Source organism: Triticum urartu, chromosome 5 (genome assembly GCF_003073215.2).
Source record: "Triticum urartu cultivar G1812 chromosome 5, Tu2.1, whole genome shotgun sequence".
NCBI lineage: Eukaryota > Viridiplantae > Streptophyta > Magnoliopsida > Poales > Poaceae > Triticum > Triticum urartu.
Window position 1 is genome coordinate 646,835,152 of NC_053026.1, and position 8,312 is coordinate 646,843,463.

Genomic DNA, 8,312 nt, shown 5'->3' on the forward strand with positions numbered 1-8,312 from the left:
AGCAAAATCTGCAGGATTCCTCTGCTTCCATTTATGTGTATCCTTAGTACTAACACACCATCCCCTGTTATTCTGTGTTCCTTCCTCTTTCTCTATGCCATGTTAAGTCAAGCCGACAAGAAAATGGAATAACAATTTAGTTCTTCAGAACAAATTGATGCGTGATACAGACGAACTTAACTTTGATGTTAGACAACCACATGATAGGAGGACGGCATGAGATAATCAGAACTATGATGTGTAAACTAAGCAAAAGACATTTCACTAAATTAGAAGCAATGCAATGGAAGGTAGACACTATATGAAAGATGCTACAAATATCGCTCTGCCAAGTTAACAGTGTCTCGTCATAACTGGCATTAAAACAAATGTGAAGTAGTACAAGAAATAAATCATATGCAAGATGCAAACAACATCACACTACCAAGTGAAAAGTCTCTCGTCATTAGTGCCATTGCATATTCACATCATTGCATATTCAGAGCTTATGATGTGTAAACTAAGCAGAAGGCATTTCAACAAATTAGAAGCAATGAAAGCTAGACACCATATGAAAGATGCAACGAATATCACTCTACCAAGTTAAAATTGTCTCATCATAAGTGCCATTTCAAAAAATTAGAAGTAGTACAAGCTAGAAAAGAATGCGAGATGTAAGGCAAAGACATGATACCAGGATGGAATATGTATAAAAAACAGGACGACATTGCATATTCACAACTATTTGTGTAAACTAAGCAGAAGCCATTTCAACAAATAAGAAACAATGCAAGCTAGACACCGTATGCAACATGCAAGACAATATCATACTACCAAGCTAGAGAAAGCACCTGGGATGCCGGTTTCGCCGGAAGACCGCCATCAGTCCCTGCCTTATTTTTTCCTTCCTCTTTCTTAGTTTTATTGCCTTGTCAAGTCAAACCCACAAGAAAACTGAATAAAAATTTGCTTTTCAGAACTCATTGATGCAAGATTGTCGGATTTCGGGTTCCGGCAGACCCTTGAGGTTCGAACATTGGGGTGCGCGTGGAGATTTCGCCTTCTACCTACCTGCACCCCTCCGCCTCGCTAAGATCTAAGCTATGGAAAGAACAGCACAAGAGACACAGGGTTTATACTGGTTCGGGCCACCGTTGTGGTGTAATACCCTACTCCAGTGTGTGGTGTGGTGGATTGCCTCTTGGGCTGATGATGATGAGAAATACAAGGAAGAACAGCCTCGCGAGGGTCTGTTCTTGGCTGAGGGGATGAACTGCTAGGAGGAGTTCAGTCACCCTTCTCTCTATCTCTTCTCGATTCTCTCCCCGATTTCCGATCCCTCTACCCTGGGGGTGGCTAGTCCTATTTATAGGAAAAGGCCCTGGGCCTCTTCCCAAATATTGAGCGGGAAGGGCGCCAACAATTGGCCATTTTGAAGGGGAACATCTGTTACACTTATCCTGACTAAAGTTGGTCCTCGCCTGCCAAAGGCTCTGGTGGTGACGCTGGCTTGGGCTCCACAATGACTTCCTCCCTGCCGTTGGACTGGTCTTGGTCTCGTTGCACCGAAACGGCTGCCTTTGCTTGATGCTCTCGCCTGCGCTTGCTCCCTTTGCACCAAAGAGGAAAGGAGGACACTACGCGGCTGGCGCCCGCCTGGCGCCTTTGGTCGTCATGGCTTGCGTCACGGGCACCTCGTGAGGTACCCCGCCTTGATCTCTTCGCCTCCTCGCGAGCTAGCCTAATGAGGCCGTGCCTGAGGAAGCTCCGTGTCGTCCGCCCCGCGAGGCTTGGCCCCTCGCGAGGGTCTTGGGTCTGTGTTGATGAAGATGGGCCGTGCTGGGCCCCCTTTTGAGCCACGCCGCAGGCAGGCAAGTCTGGGGACCCCCATTCCCAGAACGCCGACAGTAGCCCCCGGGCCCAAGGCGCGCCCGGACTTGGCCGTGCAGGGAGGCGAAAGGGCAAGAGCGAAGCGCCGCGGGCCCTAACAGCCTGTGGCCTTGGGCGCCGCATGGCAGTTGATTGAATGTGGGCGTCTCCACTTCCCCACGGCGCCTCGGCAACTGCACGGATTGGACAAGTCCCTGCATGCAAAGCGGGTCATGATTACCTGCGATCGTGGAGGTCGGCGGTTGGCCTTCGCCGGCCATAAGTACGGAATGGCGCGCGCCCTTCCAGTGCATCCCTTCTTGCTTCTCCTTCTTCCCGGTCCTTGCTCCGTCTTGCTGCGATGGCTCCGATCCACCGGTTCTCGACGGCAGAGAAGGGAAAGGCTCCCCGAGAGGAACCAGACCCGCTCCCGCCAAAGAAACGGCTCGCCCTCCGCGGCCAGGACGAGGGGGCCCATCAGGTGGTGTCGAGGCCCTGGTGCGAGCGGCCATCGCCGGGGTTCCCGCTTCCCTTGTACGCCCACATCAAGGGCTCTAAAGGAGTCGATGCCGATCACCACGGGCGGCGCCGCCGTCGGCGCCGACGGGTCACGAAGGTGTGGGTCGTCCCCCTTGGGGTCCACACCGAGGGCTCCTCCCGAGAGTTCGTGCTCCACGCTGCCATGCCTCCTCATTCTTGGATTCGCCTTCCTCCCTTCTTTGCCTCCATCATCCCGCAGGGAGAACTCCTGGAGCTTTGGCTGCAGCACGCCGGCTGCAGCACCCTCACGACCGAGGCAGAGGTCGCGGTCGTTGCCCCAGGCGAGGTCTTCATGACTCGAGGCTAGAGCGAAATCGCCCGGGTTTGCAGGACAAGAGGCGCCTTCGCGATCCACTTGGAGTACGACGGTGCTTCGGTGATGTTCTTCAAGGTCTTCGATGCGAACGGGCGCCGGCTGGAGTGCTGCCCCGGGAGAGGTGGTAGGGACCCTGCTACGGCGAGGACTGGGCCCGCCGACCGCTCCCTTGGCGGCTGCTCAAGCGGCGGAGGCATCGGAGGGTCCAGCGACTCCGGCGAGCTCTTCGCGACTCCGGAGACGAGCGACGACAGCTACGAGCCCCCGAGCCGGTGCCGCTCCTAGAGTAGGGTGGGCTCATCAGGCCGTCACCGACTCTGATCTGGATGGGGTTGGTGCCGGTGCTTGACGGCCCGCTGTTGACGATGGCGTCTTTCGCGGGGGCGCGTGTAGTTAGCGTCCTTTTAGGATCTGTTCCCTGATGATGTTGAGGACGAAGGAGTGTTGGTGTAGCAGACTCGGTGGGCTGCGGAAGCCGATCCTCATGAGCCCCCAGGCCCAGGGGCCTCGGGAGGCTCCGGAGGCGCTGGTGGCTCCTCGCGGACCATCTCCATCTCCGCCAGGGCTGGAGAACGCCTGGCTTCTTGAGCCTCCATGATGCCCCTCATAAGGCGCTGGTACGTGGCAGTCGCGTTCGGCAAGCCGTAAGCCACGTGAACGTAGCTGTGGGGTGGACCTTCACAGCGCCCCACTCGCAAGGGCCAGAGGCGCTCCAGAGAGGCGACTCGATTGAGCCCTGGTATATCGATGCAGACGCGCAGCCCACCACCCTCGCCTGGATGGGGAGCCACAGCTGGTAGGCGGCGGCCGCCTTTCATGACTCTTGACTCCTGTAGCTCCTGAATGGCCTTGCTAACGAACTCCTGAGGGTCTGGCTCTCCTTGCCTTAATCCTTCTTGAGGGAAACGTGCTTCGAAACACGCCTCCATGTGGTGCCCAAGCGCCTCCCTCATGACCTTAGCCAGGTCGGTGGCCCTCCAGGGGAGAGCCCCCGAGCCCTGCCTGAGGAGGGCGCCGGGCGCACTTTCCTATGCGATGGAAGGAGGTTCCCCCTGGGCAGGCACGGGCCCTGAGGGCCTGCCTCCTGAGGGGCCGGGCTGGATGATGTCTTCTTCTTCTTGGGGGCGGTCTCGGGAAGCCTCCTGCTTCCGCGATCCGGGTCTTCCAGTGATGCGGCCTGAAAGGCTCGTTCCAGGGAACACACCGCATCCTTCTCTTCACAGGGCACCATGATGACTCCGCCACTGATGAGTAAGCCTTCTCCTTTTCCAGCTCCCGATCCTTCTGTTGCTTTTACTGATCCTTGCTCCGCAGGCCCCTTCCAGCCGAGCTCGCGGAGATGGCTGAGGTGTCGTCCCCCTTGGCTTCGCCCCCTCCACCGTCCTCAAGCGCTCCGAGTAGCAGAGCCCTTGTGGTGAGGGCGATCGGAGAGGCGAACCGTCCCGAGGCGCATCGTGGCCCTGCGCACCTCGCGATCCTCCTTCGCGGGCCTTCTCGTGGCATAGCCAGCCTGCCGTAGGCTTCTCGCCTGGTCGTGGACTGCGATTGGCTGAGGCGCTCCCTGCGCTCTTCATCTGGGGACGGGCTGGCTCCAGACCGGGCTTCTGGGGTGGCGTGCCCGGCCGTCGTGAGGGTGCCAGCCCCCAGCCCCCTGCCTGGAGGGGGAGTGCTGATTCGTGGCCCCCGGCGCTTGCTTGGGCAGATGATGGTGTGGAAGACGTGCTCGAGCGCGCCCAGGAGCGTCGCGCTCTTTGCCAAGGATTCCTTCGAAGGGCGGCTGTGCGCGGTGAGCCTGCTTGGTGAGGAGCTTGCTGATGAAGACGCGCGCCTTGAGGCCGAGAGCCTGCGCCTGGCTGCAGAGAGGTGCGAGCTGGAGGGTGCCATCGCCTTTGCGCACCGTCAGCGCGATCTTGATGACGCAGAGGCCAAGGCGTCGCTGGTGGCCTCTCGGGAGGCCCGATCTTGGGCCGCTGAGGAGGCCCGGGAAGCTGACCGGCGGCGAGAGGCGGCGGAGGAGCGGGCTCGGGAGCTCCTGGCCTGGTACCACTCATTGGAGGAGCAAGTGGAGCTGCGCGAGGCAGCCCTCGCGTCAATGAAGGTGGCCTCTGGAAACCCAGCAGAGCTCCAGAAGCGTGAGGAGGCGCTGACGCTGGAAGCCGCCGAACGTACCCACGAGTACGAGCGTCTGGAGACGAGGGAGCGCTTGGTGATGCAGGCGGAGGATGATGTCGCTGCACGGGAAGCCCGTGTCCTGGAGGAGGTCGGACGTCGGGTGGCGATGGCGCGCTTGAACCTCGAGCACGAGTTCGAGGAGAGGCTGGGGTTGATCTGGGCCGAGGCTGAAGGTAGGACTGCTGCCTTGAGGGCCAAGCTGGAGGAAGCGACGCGGCGGGCCGATGCTTTTCGGGCCGCACTTGAGGTAGCGCAAGGGGAGTCAACCACCTCCGAGAGCCTGCGCCTGGCTGCAGAGAGGTAGCGCAAGGGGAGTCAACCACCTCCCAGGCCGAGGTGCTCCTTCTTCGCCAGCGGGTGGAGGAGGCTGAGGTCGTCGCGCGCCAGAATGCGGACGAGATACGTCAGCGGCGGATCCTGGAGCATGAGCACGGCCCCATGCTCACCACGCTCCGGGAGAGAGCCAACACAGCCTTGGGCAACATCTGTGAGGCGGCTGTTGGCTAGCCGCACGCAGTCAACTACGCCGGCAACCTTCAGTTCTTTACCGACGTGGTGACGCAGCTGGAGGCGCGGTCGGTCAGGGCTGACAGGTTGGTGGAGGAGAGGAGCCGCGCCCTGCTCGGGCGCGCCTTTTCTCGCGTCTTCAGCCATCTCCGGAACATGGATCCCCACTTTGATTTCGACGCCGCCATCGCCCCAGTCCCCCAGGCCGTCCAAGACGACCTGGCGCACTGGGTGGAAGACAATGTGGATGCTCTTGTCAGGGCCTTCGCTTCAGACAACAACGGCTTGATCGTGGCTGCCGACGAGGGCGGTGTGGTGAACGGCCCTGCCGCCACTGGCGGCGACGCAGACAGTGATGGCGAGTCCAGCGATGCCAGCAACGGTTTGGGTGGTGCTCCTGAGGACGCATTGGGGGATTTATCCGACTGATTGTGCATCGTTCCTGCTTCCTTACCCTGCATGAATAGGACTCAGGTTTTGGCCTGATGGCTGTGAGAGCATTTTGGAGGGGGAGCCCCTCATGTAAAACTTGTGTTCATCGTATTAGTAGACGCTACATTGCCCATGCGCCCGCGCCAAGTGGTTGGCTTAAGCGACGCGCTGGTCGGCTAGTTTACCTTTGTCCCGTGCGGGCCCTGAGGTAGCCTGTGGGAGGCTGTGGTGTCCCGAGTGTTCCCTGGTCGAATCTGTAGGATCTGCAGTAAAAAAACCCTCCTGAGAGGACGCGGCGGCGGCAGTCTGGGCTGTGCGCAAGCTGGGCCTGACCCGGCTCGCGAGGGGCTCACGAGGGGAGGTAGCTGAGGCGAAGTGGTAATCAAAACGCGAGGAATTGCTCGAACGAGACTAAGCACCCCTTCCCCGAACACACGCAAATCTCAAATTCGAATCCAACTTAAATCCAGCAGGGGAAAGTGACAACCAAAGGGAAAAGCAATGAAAGCAGACAAAAGGCCGCGTCCGGCACCTAATCTAGTCTTGGACGTCTTCTCACCAGCGCGGAGCTAAGTGCTGCCACTGGGCGTGGGAGGGAGCCCCAGGGCCTGAGGCCGGCACCCCTGAGACTCCGGGGCATGTACAGCCCCACTCATTATTACGTGAGAGTGTCACGGGGCGGCGAGCTTCACAGGCACTGGGCCTTCTTCACAGGTACCGGCCTTGCTTCATATCGCCAGACGAGGGCCCCGCCTTGCGCCACACTCTAGTGCCATCAATGACGACTGGAAACCAGGACACCGCCGATGGGGTAGAGCGGTCGCCAGCGGTTCCCCCGACGACCATGGGTCCTCCGCCAGGGGCAGGCCCTGAGGCACCTCCCCAGTAGAGGGCCTACCTCCTGAGAACACCTTGCTCCGAATGCCGCGGTGGTGATGTCGGATCTCGGCCCCTCTCCTGCAGCCCCCTGCGCCCTCCTCCCGAGGGGTAGGAGACTGTGGGAGCGGGGCAGCTGCTCGCTGTGGCGACCTGCACCTCCTGCGATCCATGATTAGCGTATGCCTGCTCCTGAGGAATTAGCGGTACCCGATAATCGCTGCCTCCAGCGTGGCCGGTGGGACCGTCCCAGGGCTCCTGGAAGAGCTCAGCTTCTGGCGCCTCGTCCCCCCAGCTTGGGCTGAGGAGCGAGCCTTGTTCGCCCTCGTGAGGGTGCCCTTGGTCCATCATGTGGGGCACGTATTCTTCTGGCGCCGTCATCCCGAAGGCCACGCCGTAGTGCTCCGCGTGCCATGCAGCTCTGCTTGACGCGCCCACCGTGGGGTGGTAGTGCGGCTGTCCACTGGGGTTGTGGGTCGCGTCGAGTCCTTCTTCTTCGCGCACCGGGGTCCGGTGCCGACAGCTTCGCTGGCGTTGGAGTAGCATTGGAGCCCGCGGGCGCGCGCGGAGCCCCCGCGCGGGCCGCCCTGGGCTTGAGATGGGAGCTGGGTGCAGAAGGGGTGAGCCCCCGAGGCGGCGAAGCCCAGGAACTCTACCACCCGCTCCAGCAGCCTACACTGCAGCAGCTCTCGGGCCACCGTGAGCGCGGCCCTCGAGTTCGCCTGCTCCCGGTGGGTGTACGGTGTCGTGGTCGCGGCGTGATTGGAGGCCCTTGCTGCCGACCGCGCCTGCCGCGGTGTGAGAGCTGTCGAAGCCTGTCCGCGTCGCCCGCAGCCCGCAGCGCCCTGTGGACCACGAGATGCCTGGGGCAAGGGGTCGCCCGAGGCGAGCGGCTCCGCGCTGGCGGGCCATGCCGCCCAAGGATCTGGGTTGCCCGCCTGGTCGCCGGACATGGTGATGATGACACGACGGGAGACGAAGCGGTAGAAGGTGGATTCCGGCGCATCCCTACCTGGCGCACCAAATGTCCGATTTCGGGTTCCGGCAGACCCTTGAGGTTCGAACACTGGGGTGCGCGCGGAGATTTCGCCTTCTACCTACCTGCACCCCTCCGCCTTGCTAAGATCTAAGCTATGGAAAGAACAGCACAAGAGACACAGGGTTTATACTGGTTCGGGTCACCGTTGTGGTGTAATACCCTACTCCAGTGTGTGGTGTGGTGGATTGCCTCTTGGGCTGATGATGATGAGCAATACAAGGAAGAACAGCCTCACGAGGGTCTGTTCTTGGCTGAGGGGATGAACTGCTGGGAGGAGTTCAGTCACCCTTCTCTCTATCTCTTCTCGATTCTCTCCCCGATTTCCGATCCCTCTACCCTGGGGGTGGCTAGTCCTATTTATAGGCAAAGGCCCTGGGCCTCTTCCCAAATATTGAGCGGGAAGGGCGCCAACAATTGGCCATTTTGAAGGGGAACATCTGGTACACTTATCCTGACTAAAGTTGGTCCTTGCCTGCCAAAGGCTCTGGTGGTGACGCTGGCTTGGGCTCCACAATGACTTCCTCCCTGCCGTTGGACTGGTCTTGGTCTCGTTGCACCGAAACGGGTGCCATTGCTTAATGC